General features: G+C 34.3%; 1 protein-coding gene across 1 annotated transcript in view; it reads left to right on the top strand.

Annotated features, from left to right (window-relative positions):
- Positions 1–26,986, top strand: part of LOC137641410 (UDP-glucosyltransferase 2-like) — a 140,545-nt gene that overhangs the window by 22,348 nt on the left and 91,211 nt on the right. The window lies entirely within an intron of this gene.

The raw sequence follows: 26,986 nt of genomic DNA, 5'->3' as shown, positions 1-26,986 counted from the left end.
CTTGGCTATGTCAATTCATCTACTACAGCCACATATCTGTACTCGCATAATATATATATATATATATATATATATATTTATATTTATATATATATATAAATATATATTATATATATATGTATATATATATAACATATATATATACATACATATATATATATATATATATGTGTTTATATATATGTATATGTATGTATGTATATATATGTATGTGTGTATATGTGTATTGTATATATGTATTTATATATGTATATTATAAATGTGTATATATATTATATATATACATATATATGTATATATATACAGTATATATATATATATATATATATGTATAAGCGTCTGTGGTATGTATTTTTGTGTAGATGTGCAAATATGTATGCATATGAAGTATGTTTGTATATAACGCATATATTTAAATCCATAGTATACATATACACATATATACTTCCGCTTGAGAAAGGCCAGAATTAATGGACAAGTAAATTAATATGAAATTGTAAATTGTGGGAAATTTAATAACATGAAATTGTAAATTCTGGGAAATTTAATAACATGAAATTGTAAATTCTGGGAAATTTAATAACATGAAATTGTAAATTCTGGGAAATTTAATAACATAAAACAGCAAAATAATGATAAAACATCAATCACGGGGACGTAATGAATATAGGAAACTATTGTACGCGACTACGCGACCCGTCAAAAATGATGGCTAAGTGTTTAGATATAAGCGCAGACACACACACCAGGGTATGACTATCCCCTCTCCCCCCTACCCGAGTAGTTAAATGCCTGGGAATGCTGTTCAGCGTGACCGGAAGGAAATTGCCGCTTATTGCATATAACAGAGACTGGTGTTCAATAGATAAATGTAATAAATCTAATCATAATCACTGTTAGTTGGAAAATAGTCTAGACTGTCTTTTCAATATATATATATATATATATATGTATATACATATTATATATATATGTATATATATATATAAATTCTCTCTCTCTCTTTCTCTCTCTCTCTCTCTCTCTCTCTCTCTCTATATATATATATATATATTATAGAGAGAGAGAGAGAGAGAGAGAGAGTATACATATATACAGTATATATATATATATATATGTGTGTATATATATATATATATATATATGTTATTATGAGCCAAAATGCCTCTCAGTATCGAATTCACTCTACCTTGGGATCAGAGACCTAAGGGGGAATTAACTATGATAAAGCGTCTGGTTGGCCAAGGATTCGAACTCGGACCAAGGAAACTGAGGTTCCAGGGACCTATATAGAGAGATAGATGGGTAAAGGAAACAACCCATGATAAGAAAATTTCCATGAATACCTCGCTTGGTAAAATAACAATGGCGTATAAGTTTATAATTAAGAAATCTTTCGAAATTAAAACATGTAAAGGATATTTAAAACTGACAACTAAAGGCACTGATTATCCTGGTGTTAAAAAGACAGCTCTTTTAGGAGGAAGACACTCCAAAATCAAGCCATTGTTCTCTAGTCTTGGTTAGTGCCATAGCCTCTATAGTACCATGGTCTTCCAGTTTGTTGGGTTAGGTTGGGTTGGGTTCCTTGCTTGAGGGTACACTCGGGCACACTATTCTATCTTATTTCTCTTCCTGTTGTTTTGTTAAAGTTTTTATAGTTTATATAGGAGATATCTATTTTAATGTTACTCTTCTTGAATTATTTTATTTTTCTAAGTTTCCTTTCCGCCTGGGCTATTTTCCCTATTGGAGCCCCTGGGCTTATAGCATCCCTGCTTTTCCAAATAGGGTTGTAGCCTAGCAAGTAATAATAATAATAATAATAATAATAATAATAATAATAATAATAATAATAATAATAATAATAATAATAATAATGATTATAATAATAAAAAACCTTGAAATGATTCTCATCTCAAAGAACATAAATATTATGTTGCGCTTCCTGGGCAGACAACATCTGCTAGGGAAAAAAAAAAAAAAAAAAAAAAAAACGGAAGCCTACCATTAAACAAGAGGCGAGAATTAGCAGTTTGAGTACTTTTCAGCATGTGAATTTGAAGGAAGTTTTGGGCGCCCTTCAACTATTTTTGCTGATGTAACACTTGGATGACTTTGTGGAAATATATATATTTAAGTTCGTGTAAGTCACGAGATTCTTTAAATGGGGTTAATTGAGTGCAAACTTTGAGTATATATACAGTATATATATATATATATATATATGTGTGTGTGTGTGTGTGTGTGTTTATACATATATGTATATGCGTCCATCTGTAATACTTTTATATTTCATAATTAATATATATATATATATATATATATAAATATATATATATATATGTATATATATATATATATATATATATAGAAGAAAGGCGAAGGAAAGCAGATACTTCAGCATTTGGACAGTTTATTTTTGCTAAGCTTTCGGGAACAACATTTCCCATCATCGGAGCTAAAAAATGAGCATAAAACACAAGTCAATGAAATTCTATTAAACAGACAAGAATTATAACAAATACATCAAAATACATAAAAAATTAAGTGAATGGAGTATACTTAAAAAGAAATTAAACCAAATGTACCAAAAGCAAAAAAAATAAATAAATGTCATAGGAAAAGAACAATATCAAAGTCAGGACAAATACACAGAAAACAACTTGAAAAATGATAAAAGAATTCACAAAACATAATAGATATGGAAATCAAAATAATAATACAGAAATAACCTGGAATACAAGAAAAGGCAGACCAAAAAAAAAAAAAAAAAAAAAATTCATTGCATAAGCGAGTAATTCATCCAGTAAGGAAAAATCCAAGACTGAAACATGGAAAGACTGGGAGGTTTAGACGTAAGAGCGTTTAAGTGATGGTTAGAAGAATGTTTTAAGAAAAGTCACATTGAAACATTTCATATATAAACTTAAAAAATCAATAAAAGGAGAGGAAGAGAAATAATAGAGAAAAGTGTGTCCAAATGTACCCTTAAGCAAGAGAACCCTAAACCAAGACAGTGGAAGACCACGATACAGAGGCTATGGCACTACCCAAGACTAGAGAACAATATTTTGATTTTGGAGTGTCCTCCTAGAAGAGCTGCTTACCATAGCTAAAGAGTCTCTTCTACCCTTACCAAGAGGAAAGTAGCCACTGAACAATTACAGTGCAGTAGTTAACCCCCTGGTGAAGAAACATTGTTGTTAGGTGTATGAGGACAGAGGAGAATATGTAAAGAATAGGCCAGACTATTCGGTATATGTGTAGGCAAAGGGAAAGAACCGTAACCAGAGATAAAGATCCACTGTAGTACTGTCTGACCAGTCAAAGGACCCCATAATTCTCTAGCGGTAGTACCTTAACGGGCGGCTGGTGCCCTGGCCCACCTAATACCAAAAGGAAAGTTTGATTTTTATTTTGCTTTGGCCAAGGCATCATTGCATGAGGCTGGTAGTCACATGTTGTGCCTTTGCGGTAGACTTCAGTTACTAATCCCCAGATGCTACTGCTTTCGGTAGGTCTACGGTTTCACTCACGAGTGCTTCGCCACAGAAAGAGGAGCGGTGTAGACCGATTCTTTTTTTCACCTTCGAGAGAGTTTATACTGTGACGGGAAACCGCGAAGGATAGAATTTGGGAAAAAAGAGAGGAATGGATGAAATTGCATAAAAAATCTTTCTTGGTGTTGATTGTCATATTTTTTTTTTACTATTTAGTGAGAAATTTCATGTTGTTTCAAGTTTAGCAGAGTTTTCAATAGAATTGCACAAAAAGTTTTTTTGATGTTAATTACGATATTTTGATATATATATATTATTTAGTTAGAAATTTAATGGTTTTTTTTCTCTCTGTCTCTGTCCAACCTTAGCACAATTTCCACACATGTATAAATTTAGTATGACCTAATATGTTTGAAATTAAAACTAATCAAATCAACAGATCATGGTATTGAATTTATTTCAGACTTAAACTATTTCCCTATTAAATAACGCCGTAATAATACAGCCCATATTGTTGCTTATGACTTGTGTATTAGTAAAACTATGTGGAGGAGATCATGGTGAGGGGTAGATGGAGATGGTTTGGACATGCTCTTCGCACTCCCAAAGAGAGATTAGTTCACCAAACTATGAACTGGGCTCCACTAGGCACTAGAAGAGTTAAAAGACCCAGACCTACATGGATGAGGACTACGAAGCGTGAAGTAGGGGACAATGAGTGGAGAAGTATTTATTTAAAAGCTCAAGATGGAGACAACTGGGGAAATCTAACCGAGGCCCTTTGCGTCAATAGGCGTAGGAGGAGATGATGAAGATGGTGTGTACATCAAGCCCTGTCCACACAATCGAGCATGCCCGACGGGCAAACAGTGATACCAGACTACAATAGTTAGTAAGAATGAGGGTTAATGACGTCAGAAGCGGGAAAACCACAGACAGGGATCTGGCATCATATAGTGTTGCCAGATCCCTGGCTTTAGTTTTCGCGCTTCTGACGTCATTAACCTTCATTCTTACTAACTATTGTAGTCTGGTATCACTGTTTGCCCGTCGGGCATGCTCGATTGTGTGGACAGGGCTTTACATAGATTAGCACGAATATCCTGAATTTTTATAAATTTCATGAAATCTTCTCTTGAGGAAAGAGAATTAAGTCATTTTATGTGGGGCGGGAAGATGCTGTAAGTTCATGAAATTAAGTAATTCACTTTTCATGCAAGCGCATTTAGCACTTCATTTGTTTTCATTATGGACAGCATCTTGTCATTGCAAGAATCATTGCCAATTGGGATGTCATATTTATTGAAGTGCTTGATTACATTTTGTTTTTCTTTGAAGAGACAACGTTCATATTATTATTATTATTATTATTATTATTATTATTATTATTATTATTATTATTATTATTGTTGTTGTTGTTATAAATATTATTATTATTATTATTATTATTATTATTATTATTATTATTATTATTATTATTATTATTATCATCATTACTTGCTAAGCTACAACCTTAGTTGGAAAGGCCAAGAGGCTATAAGCCCAAGGGCTCCAACAAGGAAAATAGTCCAGTGAGGAAAGGAAATAAGGAAATAAATACTCTACAAGAGAAGTAATTAACAATTTAAATAAAATATTTAACTGGAGTAACATTAAAACATCTTTCATATATAAACTATAAAACTTAAAAAAAAGAAAAAAAAAACAAGCGGAAGAGAATTAAGATAAAAAAAGTGTTCCCGAGTATACCCTCAAGCAAGAGAACGCCAACCTAAAGACAGTGGAAGACCACGGTACAGCGGATATGGCACTACAGCTGTACTTGTTCAGTTAGCATATTGTACATGTGGAATTTCCTTACACTTATTCAAGAAAATTTTCCTGGATATTAACGTGGATATATTTATTGAAAGCAGTTGATGCCAATATTTTCTCTTTAGAGGCAATTCTCAGAAAAGTCTCCTTTGACAAATAAGATATTTCCTTTTATTAAAGTATTATTTCCTGGCTATTACAAACAGCTTTTACGATATAATGGGTCAGAAAATAAGGTCCTGTAAAAGTTTGTTCTGTGAATATCTTGAGCTGTTACCATCGTCTCATTATTATTATTATTATTATTATTATTTTTATTATTATTATTATTATTATTATTATTAGTTGGTGACCTTGAACTTGAGATTAAAGAAATAAAGAAAAAATAAAATGATGCAAAAGTTGATTTATAAAGATTTTTCTATTATTATTATTATTTTATTATTATTATTATTATTATTATTATTATTATTATTATTATTATTATTATTATTATTATTATTATTGTTATTATTCTCATTATCATTATTATTATAATTATTATTATTATTATTATTATTATTATTATTATTATTATTATTCCAAAGACTAATTTTTTTATTATCAATTTTTCATTTACTTAATTTCCACACATAATTTCTATTTAATATATCAAATGTTGTACAATAATTTTTATCAGTTTTCATTCACACTATTTATATTTATTTTCTTTAATATTTTACTTTATTATTTTTTAAAAATTTTCACTCACACAAATTCTTTTTATTTTCTTAAGTAATTCGTATTACTTTTGCCTCTTGTTAATTCTTTTAATATTGATTTACTAATTTCATTCTAATCCCGCTTCCATAATAATAATAATAATAATAATAATAATTATTATTATTATTATTATTATTATTATTATTATTATTTTAATAATTTTCAACTAAAATTATAATTATTGAAAAATATCATAACCATTTTTATTAGCAAAATAACTATTATTACCAATATAATTCGTTCCCTTCTACTTTGCATTCCTTGTCAAACGTATTTTCCACAAAGAAATGCAGTATTTTTTTTTTTATATTTTTTTTTAAAGCGCAGAAAACAAGAACGCTCTTGAGTTAGCTGCCCCTAAAATATTCCTCAAGGCCATGCGTAAAGTAGGCCATAAATAAGATTGAATCTGGGTTAGTTAAGCCAAGGACGCAATCGCACAGAGAGAGAGAGAGAGAGAGAGAGAGAGAGAGAGAGAGAGAGAGGCACCTCGTATATCCACCAGAGAGTTGCTAATGCATCTTCCGGTGTATTTTGCATCTTCCAGTCTTGGATGGTCTGGGATGCATCTAAGGTATTTATCGAGCTTTATCTTAAACACATCTACGCTCACTCCTGATATGTTTCTTAGATGAGCTGGCAGCACATTAAATAGTCGCTGCATTATCGATGCTGGTGCGTAGTGAATTAATGTCCTGTGCGCCTTCTCAGTTTACCTGGAATATTTTTTGGCACTATTAATTTACCTCGGCTTGCTCTTTCTGATATTTTTAGCTCCATGATGTTTTCAGTAATTCCTTCTATTTGCTTCCATGCTTGTATTATCATGTAGCGTTTTCTTCTCCTTTCTAGACGGTATAGTTTTAAAAATTGCAGTCTTTCCCAGTAGTCAAGTTCCTTAACTTCTTCTGTTCTAGCAGTATAGGACCTTTGTACACTCTCCATTTGTGCAATATCCTTTTGGTAGTGTGGGTACCATATCACATTGCAGTACTCGAGTGTACTACGTACATAAGTTTTGTAAAGCATAATCATGTGTTCAGCTTTTCTTGTTTTAAAATGTCTGAATAGCATTCCCATTTTTGCTTTACATTTAGCCAACAGTGTTGCTATTTGGTCGTTGCATAACATATTCCTATTTTACATTACATCAAGAGAGAGAGAGAGAGAGAGAGAGGAGGAGAGAGAGAGAGAGAAAGCAAGCAAGCAAGCAAGCAAGAGACAGTGAGAGTTAACGCAAGACAAAGAGCTAGCCATTGACAGAAAGGAAGAGAACCTGAGAGAGAGAGAGAGAGAGAGAGAGAGAGAGAGAGAAACAATTGTTATTTTGATTGTCGAACGATAGAGATGCAATTGTGAATGTTGAAAAATCTATTGTGTTTATGATTCTATATTTATAAACGAAACTATTCACTGGTTTTCCGCGAATTAGATTCTAGCTGAACTGGAAACTAGCGAAGATGGGTCTGTTTTTTATTATGTAAAAATCAGGGATCTGCCAGTGGTTATTTTCACCTCTGCCAACGAAGTTGGAAGGAGGTTATGTTTTACCCTCTGTTTGTGTGAGTGTTTGTGAACAGTTTCCTGGTCACAGTTTTAGTCGTAAAGTAATGAAACTTGCAAGGATTGACTGTTTTGTAAAAAACTGGAAATAATATAAATTTTGGAAGGATAAGGTCAAAGGTCAAGCAAAAAGTCCAATTTACGTAATCAGTCATAAGTTTGGACATCGTTATCACAGAGTCTTCAAACTTGGTTCATATTTGAGTGTATGAAAATCCACTCCAATTAATACATGTTTGAGGTCAAAGGTCGAGGTGAAGGTCGAGCAAAAGACCGATGAATAAGGTGTCGCGGTGGAGGTCTGCGCTCTATTGAGTGCCCCTCTAGTAAGTTTTGTTTATGGCATCTTCCGGTACTCTTTATTCTACAAGCATGGATTATCCTGTGTGCGTGGTTTTTTTTTTTTTTTTTTTTTTTTTTGAGCGAGTATTCACAAAGATATGTCACTATAATTGGGATGGATATGACACTCTTCATTCGTTTGTTATATTATGACATCCTTGAACTTTGCACTTATATTACTTTGCTTAATTTACTTTACTTTAATTACCTCCGCCAACGAAGTTAGAAGGAGGTTATTTCTTACCCCCTTGTTTGTGTGTGTTTGTGTGTGAACAGCTTCCTGGCCACAATTTTAACCGTAGATTAATGAAACTTGCAGGGATTAGCTGTTATGTAAAACGCTAGAAATGATTAAATTTTGGAAGGTCAAGATCACGGTTAAGTAAAATGTCCAATTCACGTAATCAGCCATAAGTTTGGACGTCGTTCATGTTTAAGTGTATGAAAATCCACGCCAATTAATACATGTTAAGGTCAAAGATCAAGGTCAAGGTCGAGCAAAAAGGTTGAGAAATAAGCTGTTGCGGTGGAGGTCTGCGCTCTACTGAGTGCCCCTCTAGTTATTGAAAGTATCACATAGCGTATTTTCCTCATTATCAAATGCTTATTATCAAAGCACTTACAAAACAAAAAAGTCTTCAGTTTCTTCTTGAAAGTCTAAATATCTAATTCTATCTGATATCTATTTTTATTATTATTATTATTATTATCATCATCATCATCATCATCATCATCATCATCATCATCATCTGGGTGTCCCTTGTAATGACGACGTCCAGAGAACGAACTCATCGTCAGCCCCATTGCCTCCATTCAAAGTCAACAGGCTGACATCCTCAGTCACCGAGTTGGATGACATTTCACATTTGTCAAAACAAGCAGATTTGCGTAGCAGGGGACACACACACACATATATATATCAGGATGTTCCCAAATATTTTTTTATAATTGGTGATATGCATCCTTGTTTGTGTATATATATATATATATATACAGTATATATGTAGATATATATATATATATATATATCTATATATATACATATATATATATATATACTGTGTATATATATATATATATGTGTGTGTGTGTGTGTGTATATATGCACATACATTATGTGCAAATGCATGGGAGTGTGTGTATATATATATATATGTATGTATGTATGTATGTGTGTGTGTGTGTGTTTTGATAAAATTCCTTCATTTTCGCTTGTAAGCAATTTCTCTATTTAGAAGATAAAACAGTGTCTACTGTCACATTCATATTTTAAACAGCCAAACTGTGGATGAACCCTTTTATCCAGTATTTTCTTTTTCTTTTATCATGAAATCTTAAAATCATACAATTTATAACATATATACACTATCGTATATTTTGCATGAATATATTTACATCCCGTACCACTCCGTCGAGAAGTTTCGGTATAAAATACTACTTTTTAATACCACTCAGAGAGAGAGAGAGAGAGAGAGAGAGAGAGAGAGAGAGATCAATGCACACGTTGAGATATTATCTAAACCGCTTATAGAAGCAACGCAAAGAGAGAGAGAGAGAGAGAGAGAGAGAGAGAGAGAGAGAGAGTTTATGAAAGCAAATTTTTATCTTTTTTTGCCCTGTTTCTGTATAAATGTTTTATGCGCATAAAACTGATAAAAAATATTTACGCAACTTTACCTGAATCAAATAATTTCGTTGCGAAGGTTATGTTTGTGATTCGTATTACTCAAGAACTATTTGACCGAATCCCATTAAGTTTGGTAGGAAGATTGGCCACGATGCAAGGACAATGTGATTAGATTTTGGAAGTGATTGGGTCAAAGGTCAAGGCCAAGGTCATGAAAAGGTCAAAAACGTCTTTCTGCCATATTGTACAAAAGTTGTAATATGGAAGGAAATCAGCTTGTCTTCATTTCTATTACAATCATATTTCTCTTCTACAACACCGCTTTATCCACTTTTCACTTCTCTGTAGTTTTAGCCACTTTTCACTTCTCTGTAGTTTTAGCCACTTTTCACTTCTCTATAGTTTTAGCCACTTTTCACTTCTCTATAGTTTTAGCCACTTTTCACTTCTCTAAAGTTTTATCCACTTTTCACTTCTCTGTAGTTTTAGCCACTTTTCACTTCTCTGTAGTTTTAGCCACTTTTCACTTCTCTATAGTTTTAGCCACTTTTCACTTCTCTATAGTTTTAGCCACTTTTCACTTCTCTAAAGTTTTATCCACTTTTCACTTCTCTGTAGTTTTAGCCACTTTTCACTTCTCTATAGTTTTATCCACTTTTCACTTCTCTGTAGTTTTAGCCACTTTTCACTTCTCTATAGTTTTAGCCACTTTTCACTTCTCTAAAGTTTTATCTACTTTTCACTTCTTTATAGTTTTATCCACTTTTTACCTCTTTATAGTTTTATCCACTTTTCACTGCTGTAAAGTTTCATCCACTTTTCACTTCTCTAAAGTTTTATCCGCTTTTCACTTCTTTATAGTTTTATCCACTTTTTACCTCTTTATAGTTTTATCCACTTTTCACTGCTGTAAAGTTTCATCCACTTTTCACTTCTCTAAAGTTTTATCCACTTTTCACTTCTTTATAGTTTTATCCACTTTTTACCTCTTTATAGTTTTATCCACTTTTCACTGCTGTAAAGTTTCATCCACTTTTCACTTCTCTAAAGTTTTATCCACTTTTCACTTCTTTATAGTTTTATCCACTTTTTACCTCTTTATAGTTTTATCCACTTTTCACTGCTGTAAAGTTTCATCCACTTTTCACTTCTCTATAGTTTTAGCCACTTTTCACTTCTCTATAGTTTTATCCACTTTTCACTTCTTTAGTGTTTTATCCACTTTTTACCTCTATAGTTTTTTCAACTTTTCACTTCTCTATAGGTTTATCCACTTTTCACTTCTTTATAGCTTTATCCAATTTTCACTTCTTTATAGTTTTAGCCACTTTTCACTTCTTTTTAACCCTTTTGATTCAGGTAAAGTTGTGTAAATATTTTTTATTAGTTTTATGCGCATAAAACATTTATACAGAAACAGGGCAAAAAAAGAAAAAAATTTGTTTTCATAAACTCACTCTCTCTCTCTCTCTCTCTCTCTCTCTCTGCGTTGCTTCTATGAGCGTATAAGCGGTTTAGATAATATCTCAACGTGTGCATTGCTCTCTCTCTCTCTCTCTCTCTCTCTCTCTCTCTCTCTTTATCTTTATTTTCTTTCTATTTCTCCCCTTCTGCGTTTGCTTCTCTCTCTCTCTCTCTCTCTCTCTCTCTCTCTGAGCGTTACCTCTATAAGTGGATTTAGACAATATCTTAACGTGTGCATTGCTCTCTCTCTCTCTCTCTCTCTCTCTCTCTCTCTCTCTCTGGCGTTTGCCCTCTCGTGTGCTACAGCGCCATTTAGAACATGTTATCTCTACTTATTTCGTTTTTGCGTCGTTCGTCTCTTTATTCTTTCCTTTGTCAAGTCGTGTCTTGAAGCTTCTTACAATAAAGACAGAGATATTACGTCGTTATTCTTTTATTGGTTTATGTACGCCTTAGAAGAAGAAGTTTTCTGTGTTTTTTTACTTATTTTTCGTTACCATCTCCAACTTCGTTGCGAAGGTTATGTTTTGATTGGCATATTTTTGTATGTCTGTTTGTTTGTGATTAGGGATTGTGATTCGTATAACTCAAAAACTACTTGACCAAATCTAATCAAATTTGATGGGATGATTGACCGTGATCCAAGGACAATTTGATTAGAGTTTCGGAGTGATTGGGTCAAAGGTTAAGGCCAAGGTCACGAAAAGGTTTAAATTTCTTTTTGCTGTAGCGTGGTTGATTTTTATCCGATTTGCATGAAATTAGTTCCAAAATGGACATAATGCAATTGCCAATCTTGCAATGTGGCGTTGGCGAAGGTATGCGCTCTACCAAGTGTCCGTTCTAGTTTCTTTCTGTTGTGGCCAGATGGTAACGTCCTTGCCTGATAATCGCCAGACTGGAGTTCGAGTCCTCCTTAAACTTGTTAGTTCTTTTGGAGGCTGCAACCTCACCATCCCTGTGAGCTAAAGACGGGGTGTTTGTGGGAGCCTTTAGGTTTATCTGTTGAGTCATCAGTAGCCATTGCCTGACCCTCCTCGGTCTTAGCTTGGGTGGAGAGGGGCTTGGTTGCTGATCATATGTAATATAGTCAGTCTCTTGGGCATTGTCCTGCTTCCTAGGGCAATGTCATTGCCCTTTGCCTCTGCCATTCATGAGGGGTCTTTAAACTTTTAAACTATATCTTTTTTTCACTTTCCATTTTGCAATTTATGTTAAACTCTAGAAGCTCAAAGTCTTATAAACTAAGAAGATGCTAATTTAGAAGTCTATCATCTTCTACTAATATTCACTGTAAAAAAAAAACCCGTAATTTTAATCAGAAATTCTCCGTAAAATTTTCTGTTCTCAGCTGTATTTCAGTAAAGACAGGCGACCGTAATTTTTACCCAACTTTGTTATTATCTTTTACGGCTTAGTAACCGTATATCACTCCTTACGTCAATAAATCCGGTTTTAAAAAGGCAAATGCCTGTCAACATTTATTCCAGGATTTTTACCGTTTTTACGGCAAGTGGTTTGCTATGCACGGATGGCTATGAGAATGTCCCAGTAGTCTTTATAAATCCTATGAGAATGCCCCAGTAGTCTTTATAAATCCTATGAGAATGTCCCAGTAGTCTGTATAAATCCTATGAGAATGCCCCAGTAGTCTGTATAAATCCTATGAGAATGTCCCAGTAGTCTGTATAAATCCTATGAGAATGTCCCAGTAGTCTGTATAAATCCTATGAGAATGTCCCAGTAGTCTGTATAAATCCTATGAGAATGTCCCAGTAGTCTTTATAAATCCTATGAGAACGTCCCAGTAGTCTTTATAAATCCTATGAGAATGCCCCAGTAGTCTGTATAAATCCTATGAGAATATCCCAGTAGTCTGTATAAATCCTATGAGAATGTCCCAGTAGTCTGTATAAATGTTTTAAAGTCTTGCTTTGACCGATAGAATCTTTCATTGTCTTTCTAAGTAAGTGAACAATTTGGGTATTCATTTCCAGTCTTAGTCAAAGAAAAGGGAGATTATTTTCTGAACCATTTTCGCAGTTTAACCGCTAATTGAAAATGTCAGAATACAGAAAGCCATTATTATTATTATTATTATTATTATTATTATTATTATTATTATTATTATTATTATTATTGTTGTTGTTGTTAATGTTGTTATAAGTATTGTTGCTGTTGCTATCATCATCATTATTATCATTAGCTAAGCTACAACCCTATTAGGAAAAGTAGGATGCTATAAGCCCAAGGGGTCCAACAGGGAAAAATAGACCGGTGAGGAAATGGAATAGGGACATTATTATTATTATTATTATTATTATTATTATTATTATTATTATTATTATTATTATTATTATTTTTATTAATATTATTATTTTTATTATTATTATTATTATTATTATTATTATTATTATTATTATTGTTACTATTATTATTATTATTATTATTATTAGTAGTAGTAGTAGTAGTAGTAGTAGTTTTACTATCTAAGCTACAACCATAGCTGGAAAAGCAGGATATTATAAGCCCAAGAGCTCCAACAAGGAAAAATTGCCCAATGAGGAAAGAAAATAAGGAAATAAATTTTATTATTATTATTATTATTATTATTATTATTATTATTATCTAAGCTACAATCATAGTTGGAAATGTAGGATGCTATAAACCCAAGGGCTTCAACAGGAAAAAATAGCTCAGCGAGGAAAGGAAACAATGAAATAGATAAACTACAAGAACCGTAATGAACAATTTATTTAATGTTTGTATCACCATTTGCTCTTTTAATGTCGATATTCATATGCCCACAAGACGCTATTTTGAAAACATGTCAGCCATCTTGGAAAATGGTGAAATTTTGTTTGAAGTTACCTGGTCCAATTAAATGTCTATATTCAGTATTGAATGAAAAGCTCAAGATAGAGACGACTGGCGAAATCTAACTAAGGCCCTTTGCGTCAATAGGCGTAGGAGGAGATGATGATGATTCAGATACCCACAAGACGCCATTTTGAATATATGTCGGCCATCTTGGAAATTGGCGAATTTTTTTGTGGTTAATGATGAGGCAGACGATCAAGAAGAATCTCTGTGCTAGATGTAATGCTTACATCACCATTTGCTCTTTTACCCAATTGAATATCGATATTCAGATACCCACAAGGCGCCATTTTGAAAATATGTCGGCCATCTTGGAAATTGGCAAAATTTTGTTTGGTTAATGATGAGGCAGAAGATCAAGAAGAATCTCTGTGCTAGATAATAATGCTTGTTTCACCATCTGCTCTTTCCCCCCAATTTGTTTGAAGTCACCCGCTCCAAATTGGGTAACAATGTCCAAAATACACATTACACATTCCCTCGTTACGTGTCTCAACCAATTCCCGGTCTCAACCAATTCCCGGAACCTCTCCCTTTCGGGCATGGGTCCCACGAAAAAATCTTGGGTTTGTTCATTTTCTGCTTTTCCTTACTCGAACTCAAGAAAACGCCCCATTACCGACATGAATGACCTTCGAGAACCTAGGGTACAGAGTAGGTCCAAATACCTGTTCTTCTGGGATCCAGTAAGTCAACTTGGTGCAGGAGATATAAAATGCGCGAAGAGGAGAGTGGCTCGGATAAGAGAATGGAGGAAGGGGGGTTTACATGCCGCAGTTAAAAATGTATACACCAACAGGTCGGTGGGGAACATGACTGGTCGTAGGAGAGCTTGCGCCACGAAGATCTGCCTGCTTATACGGGTGGAGAGAGAGAGAGAGAGAGAGAGAGAGAGAGAGAGAGAGAGAGAGAGAGAGAATGAATAATGCTTTTCGAGGATAAACATTCTTATGATCATATGTTTGTAATATATTAATCGTTGTTGTTAATATTATTCTGATGATTGGACGATTTATTTTTCAAAATTATTTTAAAGATTAATTTTCTTTATCCATCATGTTGCTTGATAAGGCAGTGAATCTCTTTACAAGATGCGTGCATTGTGAAATCACACTTCTATTAACTCGAACCTTAGGATTTATTGGTTAGTTATCTGTAGTTTTCTTAGAAGCTAATTCCACTTGCAATATCAATGCTAGGGCGCGTCTCCTCTTCTCCCCCCACGTGACCCGGAGTTCCTTCAGCGGGCGTGTTTAGGGTCCTTTGTAGCAGTATGGCCTCCGGCCATCGTACCCTGGGCATGCAGAGATTATTTATGCCCCCCCCCCTCCCCTCCCTTCTATACCAAGCCCAGAATAGCCTTTCCTGTATTATTTTGTTTTGTTGACAACCTCTTCTTCTTCTTCTTCTTCTTCTTGGTGAATTGCACAGACGTCTGTACAAACGCAGACCACCAGAGAGCAGGTACGACACATGATGGTTAATTGCTTAAAGGGGTGCTTCTGCCTGTCACTGGTTCACGTGGTGCCCTGGCCCCTCCACTGAAGGCAGATCAACAATAGTGGACCAGCTAACAGCATCGCCAGGACTTGATTTTCGATCTTAGGGACTGGCAGCGCAAAGACCAGAGTCGCGTGGGACCAGTCTGCGTCTTCCTCCTCCAGAGGCGTTTTGCCATCACCAGCTTTATTCCCGAGTGGAATAAGGTTCAGCGTTGCTTTTAGACGACTGTAATACGCCATTACCTGCAAATAACAATCTTAACAAGCATGAAAGATTAAGAGAATTTGAGTTGCGCTTGCTGGTGTAGTTGAAACTTCAGCAGGTTCAGCTTGCTGTAAAGGCAAAAATACAGTAATTCGACTAAATTTATGTTACTACAGGTACATAAATCGTCCTGTGTTATTATGCGTAAAACTGGTTTTTTTGGAGATCCTTGTTCTCTACTGCTGCTGCTGCTTTCAAGGGCAACTCTATTAAGATGAATCGACAGTAGCATCTTATGATCTAGGACGACACACCAAAATCAAACCATTGTTCTCTAGTCTTGGGCAGTGCCATAGCCTCTGGCCATGGTCTTCCACATGTCTTGACACTCTGGCACACTTTTCTATCTTATTTCTCCTCTTCTTGTTTTATTCAAGTTCTTATAGTTTATATAGGAGTATTTATTTTAATGTTGATATTCTTAAAATATTTTGTTTCCTTGTTCCCTTTCCTCACTGGGCTGTTATACCTGTTGGAGCCCTTGGTCTTATAGCATCCTGCTTTTCGAACTAGGGTTGTAGCTTAGCAAGTAATAATAATAATAATAATAATAATAATAATAATAATAATAATAATAATAATAATAATAATAAGAGATGCTGTATATACTTGAATGTGGATTCAGAATAAGGATTGCATTTTACAACATTGCAAAAGATGACAAAGTCAGTTTCTTTTAGTTATCTGAATCCGATTTGTGTAGATTTCTTGGCAGAAGAAATATGTGTTAGTGATAAAATAACTTTGTGCGAATTGCTATATTGGATGTAAAGCACTTTTGGCAAAGATAACTTTTACTCTATCTATTTCCATGAACCTTAAAAGGGTGTTTTCACGTGGAAGCTTCTCTCTCTCTCTCTCTCTCTCTCTCTCTCTCTCTCTCTCTCTCTCTCTCTCTGTATGCTTATAGAAAATTAAAAATTTTCCAATACACGAACTCCTCTCTCTCTCTCTCTCTCTCTCTCTCTCTCTCTCTCTCTCTCTCTCTCTCTGTATGCTTACAGAAAACTGAAATTTTCCAATACGTGAAAGCCCCCCCCCCTCTCTCTCTCTCTCTCTCTCTCTCTCTCTCTCTCTCTTCGCAGAAAATTGTAATTTCCCAATACGTGAGCTCTCTCTCTCTCTCTCTCTCTCTCTCCTCTCTCTCTCTCTCTCTCTCTCTCCTTAAAGAGATTTAGGATTTCAAAGACAGTTGCTTTTATATATACATTGAAAAATTCTATACCAATATTTTATTGAGGAAAAGTAATAAATTCAACGAAAATTGGAGCGTTTGACATTCAATAGAAATAAAAAAATCTATTGTATTTTTTTATTCTCTTTCATTTATTGGTTAGATGCGTTATACTGAACACTTCTTATCCATCAAGCAGGATTTGATACAGGTCAATTGGTGGGGCATTTCTCTTGACCTGCTCCACGAATATCCTGATGGGGCATTTTCCTGATCCTGTCACACAGGGGGGAGCCTGTGCCCTGCAGGACCTAAAGGATCTGTTTGTTTTTCATTGTATATTCTTGTGTATTCATATCATGTATTCTAGATATGAATACAGGGGTATTCTGGGTATTCTGTGCATAGCCTACTGTGTTGTATGCAAAGAAATGTACACATAATTTCTGTAAAGAGGGCAAATGGCTTAGCCAATTACCCTCACATATACTTTTCTGAAATAATAACTAAATCTTATTATTATTATTATTATTATTATTATTATTATTATTATTGTTGTTATTATTATTATTATTATTATTATTATTATTATTATTATTATTATTTGCTAAGCTTACAACCCTAGTTGGAAAAGCAGGGTACTATAAGCCCCAGGGGCCCCAACAGGGAAAATAGCCTAGTGAGGAAAGGAAACAAGGAAATATAAAATATTTAGAAAACAGTAACAATATTGAACTAGATATTTCCTATATAAACTATAAAAACTTAAACAAAACAAGAGGAAGAGAAATGAAATTGAATAGTGTGCCCGAGTGTACTCTCAAGCAAGAGAACTCTGATTCATTTACTTTCGTGCCCAAAGTCCTTCAGGGGCTTCTTAAGATTAATAGATTTTAAAGTTAATTTTCGAAGAATATCTGATAAACCTGGTGGATATTTTTTTTTTTTTTTTGGCAAGCTCTTTAACACTTGCCTTGAGATTCTCCTAAACTGCTGGCGTTCCTTCTGAGAAAGTCTCAATCTCAAACCACAGATCAAAGTGTGCTTGAAGATTTATATGATGGGCTTCAATTGCTCTGCTGTGGTCTATATCTATCTATCTATCTATCTATCTATCTATCTATCTATCTATCTATCTAGGTGTCGTGTCCTCGACCGGGGCTGTCAATTGCCTCCATCTGGACGTGCCTCTATCTCTGTATACATTGTCCATCTGTTACATTCTCATTTACATCCTCCAGTAAGCTGTCCAAAAAGTTTTTCCTTTTTTCTCTCGCTCTTCTCCCCTCGATCTTTCCCGTAAGGCACAAAAGTTCGATCTTTTCTCTTCTTATTACATGACCCAAAAATTCCATACATGACCCAGAGATTCCATACATGACCCAGAGATTGCACACATGACCCAGAGATTCCAAACATGACCCAGAAATTCCATATGTCCCTGAAATTCTATACGTCCCAGAAATCCTATACATGATCCACAAATTCCATACATGGTTCAGAAATTCCATACATGACCCATAAATTCCATACGTCCCAGAAATTCTATACATGATTCAGAAATTCTATACATGATTCAGAAATTCTATACATAACCCAGAAATTCCATACATGACCCATAAATTCCATACGTCCCAGAAATTCTATACATGATTCAGAAATTCTATACATGATTCAGAAATTCTATACATGATTCAGAAATTCTATACATAACCCAGAAATTCCATACATGACCCAGAAGTTCCATACATTCCATACATGACCCAGAAATTCCATCTGCCTCCTTATCACTTTTAGAAGTGATCTCTCCTGATTCACTCTTCTCAATACCTCCTCATTTGTTACTTTCTCAGTCCATGGAATCATCAACATTCTTCTCTACAACCATTGGGTATTTAGATTATTAAATCTAAGTCTTCAGTTTCCTCTAGAAAGTCTTATAATACCTTATTGTAAAGTCTTATAATATATGAGTTTGATATACAGCCTTGTGGCCGCATATTTCAAAAGTCTAGAATCTACAGTAAAGGTACAGCACTAGAAAAAAAATTGCTAAAATTTAATTAACAGAAGAGGTTTACGTAAAGAGTTTTATTTATTTCTAAATACAAAATATCTAAGAATTGCTACACATCGTTTCATGGTTTCAATTGGTTTTCATTTTTTTTTTCTCACTTGAAGGAAGGATTATTTTTTTTATGTAGGGCAGATAACACCTTTGTAGTTCAGAATCTCATTCACTGCTCATCACAAAACCGAACAGAGCAAAAAATAATTGAAGTGTATTATGAGAGAGTATCGGTATACTTTCAGCATTTCTATACTGCAAGCTTGCTCTTAATTGTTTGCAGTGCAGACACGATTCCACTGAAAATATGCTAATAAGGTGGTCAGGGCCTCCAGCCACCCGTTCACCCGTTGAGATACTTCAACTAGAGAGTTATTGGGTCCTTTGACTGGTCAGGCAGTACGACATTGAATCTTTATCTTTAGTTACGGCTCATTTTTGCTTTGCCTACACATGCACCGAGTAGGGTGACCTATTCTTTTCACATTCTCCTCTGTCATACACCTGGCAACACTGAGAATACCAAATAATTTATCTTCCCTCAAGGGGTTAACTACTGCAGTGTTATTTGTTCAGTGACTGCTTTCCTCTTAGTAAGGGTAGAAGAGACTCTTTAGCTATGGTAAGCAGCCCTACGAGGAGAAGGACACTCCAAAATCAAACCATTGTTCTCCATTCTTGGATGGTGCCATAGCCTCTATTCCATGGCCTTCCACTGTCCTGGATTAGAGTTCTCTTGCTTGAGGTTACACTCGGGCACGCTCTTATCTTTTTTTTTAAGTTTTTATAGTATATAAATTTTGTATGAAAGATCTAATTTAATTTTTATACTATTCTTAAAATAATTTATTTTGTTTCTTACTTCTCTTGTAGTTAATGTATATCCTTATTTTCCTTTCCTTACTTGAATATTTTTTCCTGTTGGAGCCTTCGGGCTTATAGCTTCTCTAATAATAATAATAATAATAATAATAATAATAATAATAATAATAATAATAATAATAATAATAATAATAATAATAAAAACAGTTTGGGATGGTGGAGAAGGATTGAACTGGATTGGTAACAGGAAATTAGCGTACCCAGAGTATGTTGATGATGGTTAGCAAAACGCCAGTCATCTCTATCTTGAGCTTTTAATTCAATACTTCTCCATTCATCATCTCCTACTTCACGCTTCATAGTCCTCAGCCATGTAGGCCTGGGTCTTCCAACTCTTCTAGTGCCTTGTGGAGCCCAGCTAAACGTTTGGTGAACTAATCTCTCTTGGGGAGTGCGAAGGGCCTGCCCAAACCATCTCCATATACCCCTCATCATGATCTCATCCAAATATGGCTCTCGAGTAATCTCTCTTATAGTTTCATTTTAATCGTGTTCTCCTATTTAAATCTCAGTATAATTCTGAGGGCTTTATTCTCAAATCTACTAAATCTTTTGGAGATTGTTTCATTGTCATACCTTAAATCAAACTATATCAGCTATTTTCCCTGTTGGGATCCCTGGGCTTATAGTGTCCTGCTTCTCCAACTAGGGTTGTAGCTTAGCAAGTAATAATAATAATAATAATAATAATAATAATAATAATAATAATAATAATAATAATAATAATAATAATAGTAGTAGTAGTTTGGATAATGTAAATAACCTTTAAAAGCTGTAAATGAATTCAGAAAAAAAATCTTTTGTATTATAGTGTGCAAGAATTTGATCAGTTTGGCCTCTTGTGAGCTTGTGGGTCTTTTAAGTTATTTAAGTTAAGTTATTAAAAGTTTTTTTTTCATAATTTACAACTCCCTAATTAGATACACTTGTAATAATAGCTATAAGACAAGTTGCTTAATGAGTCAAGTTAGCTCAATACTTTTTAACAGTCTTTCTGATTTTAAAGTATGTTAATTAATTAAATTTTTCCTCATAGCACAATGTTTCGTTAAATTTGCAAATTGTCTTTGAGTGGTTAATATGCTTAAGTTTGAGGAAAGAAATTTGGACCCAAGAACAGTTTTATTTAGTCTTGCAGCATCAATTATGATTTGCCTGATTAGCGCATGAGTCCTGTTTTTTATACTGCAAAGTGAGTCAACATAGATTAAGAAATTATAGAAACAAAAAAAACTACATATGAGTCGACCACATTCTTCAGACATGAGATTATCTAAGCTACAAAAACATCTGAGTTGTCTGGAGTAAATTTAGCTAACGCTATAAATAGAGAAACTGAAAGTCGACAGAATTGCATGCAGTATTTGAGTAATGAAAAATGTACCCTGCCCTGACACCCGTCATGTCTTTTAACACTAGAGTACCAAGAATGTGCCCATGAAGAATCATCCTTGTAATTGTTGTAAGATGAGATACCCTCTTGTTGAACAGAGACTGTAAGCCAAATTAATGAAGCAGAGGCACGACGAAAGACATTGGTAGAATTTTAGAAAAGCAAAGGAACTTTCAGATGGTTAGGGAAGATACAATACAAGGATGACCAACTAGTCTAGGAAGTTGAGGGAGAATCTATTCAAGAAACGACGACCAATTGTTTAACTAGGAATGTGAACTAACTACGGGACGGTACAAGGAAGTTTTAAAAGTGAAGGTCAAAAGTCCTGTGACTTTCTTGAGACTGTTCAGTGAACTTCAAAAGTTCTTTGACTTTCTTGAGACTGTTCATTGAAGTTCAAAAGTCCTGTGACTTTCTTGAGATTGTTCATTGAAGATCAAAAGTCCTGTGACTTTCTTGAGATTGTTCAGTGAATGTCAAAAGTTCTGTGACTTTCTTGAGACTGTTCAATAAAGTTCAAAAGTCCTTTGACTTTCCTGAGACTGTACAGTGAAGTTCAAAAGTCCTTCGACTTTCCTGAGACTGTACAGTGAAGTTCAAAATCCCTGTGACACTCCCTTGAGACTGTAGATTGAAGTTCAAAACTTTTGTGACATTCCTTTTGAGACTGTACAGTGAAGTTCAAAAGTCCTTTGACACTCTTGAGAGTGTTCAGTGAAGTTTAAAAGTCTTGTGACACTCTCTTGAGACTGTACAGTGAAGTTCAAAACTCTTGTGACACTCCTTTTGAGACTGTACAGTGAAGTTCAAAAGTCTTGTGACACAATCTTGAGAATACAGTGAAGTTTAAAAGTCTGGTGACACTCGTGAGACTACAGTGAAGTTCAAAAGTCCATTGACACACTCTTGAGACTACAGTGAAGTTCAAAAGTCCTCTGACACACTCTTGAAACTACAGTGAAGTTCAAAAGTCTTGTGACACAATCTTGAGACTACAGTGAAGTTCAAAAGTCTTGTGACACAATCTTGAGACTACAGTGAAGTTCAAAAGTCTTGTGACACTCTCTTGAGACTACAGTGAAGTTCAAAAGTCCATTGACACACTCTTGAGATTACAGTGAAGTTCAAAAGTCCTCTGACACACTCTTGAAACTACAGTGAAGTTCAAAAGTCCTGTAACACCCTCTCTAGACTGTACAGTGAAGTTCAAAAGTCCTGTAACACTCTCTCTAGACTGTACAGTGAAGTTCAAAAGTCCTGTGACACTTTCTCACATTAGCAAGTCTAAGCTACACTATACTGGGAAAGGAATGGACGGCGTCTTCAGACATTCGACTCGGACTTTACGTGTCTGATCATCCTATGAGCTTCGAGATAAATGAGATAATGAGACTTTTACTTTTCAAGGGTCTTCATGAAATCTCGGGTTTTATATCCCATTTAGACTAAAGAATGGCCACTACAGAGCAGTGAAGGCAAGGGAGTGCTCCGTTTTGCTTACCCTTGAGTTAGGTAAGACTATTTGACAGGCTATTTTCCATGTTAGAGCCCTTGAGCTTATAGCATCCTGCTTTTGTAACTAGGGTTGTAGCTTAGTTACTACTACTACTACTACTACTACTACTACTACTACTACTACTACTACTACTACTACTAATAATAATAATAATAATAATAATAATAATAGATAATTCAGTTCTTGGAATGTTGTTTGCTCAAAGGCTCAAATAAGCCCAGTCGTATTGAGCTTGGTATATATATATATATATATATATATATATATATCATCTCCTCCTACGCCTATTAACGCAAAGGTCCTCGGTTACATTTCACCAATCGTCTCTATCTTGACTATTAATTCAATACTCCATTTAGCATTTGCTTCACGCTTCATAGTCCTCAGAAATGTGTATATGTATATATATATATATATATATATATATATATATATATATATATATATATATTGCGTGTGTGTGTGTATAGTATAACTATTATATTGTATTTTTTAAAGGAAATACGAAACCTTAACGTTCATAAATCCAGTCTGACAATGACCTAACCACCCTCTAACTACAGCCACTTTCCTTCATCTGTCAGTGCCACATGAAACTCCTTTAATGCGATAGTCTCTCCTTTCTTAATTATTGCAAGTATCTCTCCCTTGGGGGGGTGGGGGGGGGGGAAGAAGCAAGCATGACGAGGAATATGACCTATAGCTACAAAAGAAGCGTATGAAAGCCAAGGACACATTCCTTCAGAGTGATTTAAGGGGATGTGACCATTCGAGATTGTTCTCTTCATTCATTGTGCGACGCATTTTTACTCAGCCTACGCGCTAGGCCACACTGGGCATTTGCTTGCGTGAAACCTTATCTCATGTGATTATTATTATTATTATTATTATTATTATTATCATTATCATTATCATTATTAATCATTATTATTATTATTATTATTATTATTATTATTACTATGTTATTAATATTATTATTATTATTATTGTTGTTATTGTTATTATGATTATTATTATTGTTATTATTATTATTATTATTATTATTATTATTATTATTATTATTACTATTTTATGATTATTATTATTTTCATTATCATTATTAATCATTATTATAATTATTATTATTACTATCTTATTATTATTAATATTATTATTATTATTATTATTATGATTATTATTGTTATTATTATGATTATTATTGTTATTATTATTATGATTATTATTATTGTTATTATTATAAGGATTTATTATTATTGTTATTATTATTATTATTATTATTATTATTATTATTATTATTATAGTTATAATCTACATCACTTCATAAATTGAATGAATTGCTCTAATATTTAAGCATACTTAAGTACTGGCCGTAAACACATGAATTAATTCAAATTCCAATGAAATTTGCAAGCCACATAAGATGTTTACACTCGGGTTTCCTGCATTGCAAAACATCATCTCCTATTGCAAAATACTTGGAAATCTGGGTGTGAATGTTTAGTATTTTTTTATAATGTTGTTTTCCAGTTGCGTAATACAATGTTTTTCAGAAATGGTATATGATATTATATATCAAGTTTAACATTTGAATGGTTATTTTTTTTTATCTGGCTTTTTATGTGCTTGCACTTAAAGGAAACATAAATTTTGCATACATCAGTGTGTATATGTGTATATGTATGTATGTTAGTATGTATGTATGTATATACACTTTATTGTATGCATATGTATGGAGGCATGTATAACATTATATATATATATATATATATATATATATATATATATATATATATATAATATATATATATAAATATATATATATATATATATATATATATATATATGTGTGTGTGTGTGTGCGCGCTTGTGTGTGTATACATTTATATTTTTGCATATATAGATGCATATGTATATATATATATATATATATATATATATATATATATATATATATATATATATATATATGTGTGTGTGTGTGTGTGTGTATATATATGTGTGTGTGTGTGTATATATATATATTATATTTATATATATATATATATAATATATATATATATATATATATATATATATATATATATATATATATATATATATTATATATATATATATCTTTCCCACCATTGTCTACATTAAGGGGTCGGTTGCCTGATGCGTCCTCTCTAATGACTTTTACCCAAGGCACCCTCTTCCACCAAACCTCTTCTCTCCGTATCATCTTTCACCTTACCTCACCATATAATTCTCTCTCTCTCTCTCTCTCTCTCTCTCTCTCTCTCTCTCTCTCTCGATCTTTTCCCCCTAACAGGTTCCTCCCAATCCTTCCTTACTCCCTACCCACAATCCATCCTTAACACGTGCCCACACCATCCAGTCGAGGCACGCTTATCACCTCTGTAAACTTTACTACGCCTGCCATTCCTCTTATTTCGTCATTTTCCAGTCCTTCAAGCCATGATATTCTCACAATCCCCCTGATCTCTGTTCTCTCAAGCATTGCTTCCTCGTTTTGTCTTAAAGGTTAAGTTTCTCTCTGATCCATACATTAACACCTGCCTTATTACTCTGATATACATCTTGACTTCATGTTTGATTGGCATTTTCTTGTCACATACCACTCCAGCTACCTCCCTCTGCTTTTATCCTATTCTCAACTCCAACCTCACATACTCCCTCCTGACTTTTAGTAGATTCCAAGTATATGGAATGTCCTAAATGTTTTATAACTGACCCTCTTATTTTCGTGCATGGCTATCCTGTCCCTACCCCTTTTGCAGGTCACCACAGCTTCAGTCCTATTCATATTTACCCTTAAGCCACCATTCTCCAAAGTTTCTTGCCACTCTACACCTTCTCTGGAACTGCTAGTGATCACCAGATCATCTGCACATAGTAACTCTCATAACTTTTCATTTCTGATCTCTTCACTTAACACGTCCAAGACCAGCACAAATAAAAATGGGCTTAATGCTGACCCCTGGTGTATTCCAACTCTAACTTCAAAGGTATCTGTTTCCCAACATCTGTTATTTATTTTATCCTTGTACTTTTGTACATCTCTACCATTCTAACCAACATCCCTGGGATTTTCCTCTTCCCCAAACACTAAAACATCACTTCTCTTTGTATTCAATCATAAGCTTTCTCTAGATCTACAGAATCACAGAAGAGCATCTGGTTTCTCTTTAGCCTATTTTTATGTAGCTGCCTTACTAAAAAGATGGCATCCACAGTCCTTCTCTCCCTCATGAATCCATACTGCTGTTTCCCAATCTTTAAAATCTCTATATCTCTCATCTAGTACCCTGCTCTGTTAATTTAATTCCCCTGTAGTTACTACATTCCATGGGAGCCTTGATGGTTAAGTCGGTTTGGGCAGCATGATCGGACTTCGTAGAAGTCTGTGGCACAGGTTTAACTCCGCACCCGACCAGTCAGAAAGGCGGACACTTTGCTATCCGTGTAGACACCTCAGGGTTATGTATGTAATCGACGGATAGGTTTGCGTAAAGGAAATGGGTGTTACAGACTAAATACACACACAAACACAGCCATTCCAACACCTAAAAACAACAGATAACTCATACGTCTCGAACTGTCGACCTAACTACGCCATGCCTCCTCGCTGCTAGGGGGAAGGGCGATGGTGGCTGGTATGACACAAACATACACCACCGGGGTCTACGCGTTGACAGGCAGGGCAGCCGGTCGGGACTACGGTCCACCCCAAAAGCCAAAGCAAAGTCCTTCAAAAGCAGGCAACCGTGTTACCCCATATGAATGGGAAAAAAAAACACGCTAATGGACGAAAGAAGTAGTTACTACATTCCATGATTGTCACCTTTTCTGCTTCAATATAGATACCATTAGACTCTCCTATCAGTCATTAGGCATTATTTCCTCTTCTCATATTACTCTTAATAAATCCAGTATCCATTCTTTCCCCCATCTGTCGATAGTATCCTGACGGATACTGTGACGGACCTGGTGCTTTACCATTTTTCATTTTTACTCGATGCCCACTTCACTCTCTATTCTGTATCTCCATTACTGGCCCCTCCAGGCTTTGTGCTTCTCCCAACTCCTCTCTCATTTTCAGTATTATTTTTATTATTAATAGCCAATGTACAACCCGAGTTGGAAAAGCATGATACTATAAACCCAGTGGCTCCAACAGGGAAAATAGCCCAGTGCGGAAAGGAAACAAGGAAAAATAAAATATCT

Source organism: Palaemon carinicauda, chromosome 5, assembly GCF_036898095.1.
Source record: "Palaemon carinicauda isolate YSFRI2023 chromosome 5, ASM3689809v2, whole genome shotgun sequence".
Lineage (NCBI taxonomy): Eukaryota > Metazoa > Arthropoda > Malacostraca > Decapoda > Palaemonidae > Palaemon > Palaemon carinicauda.
The sequence above is the reverse complement of the archived record's forward strand: the minus strand, read 5'-3'. Positions and strand labels throughout refer to the sequence as shown.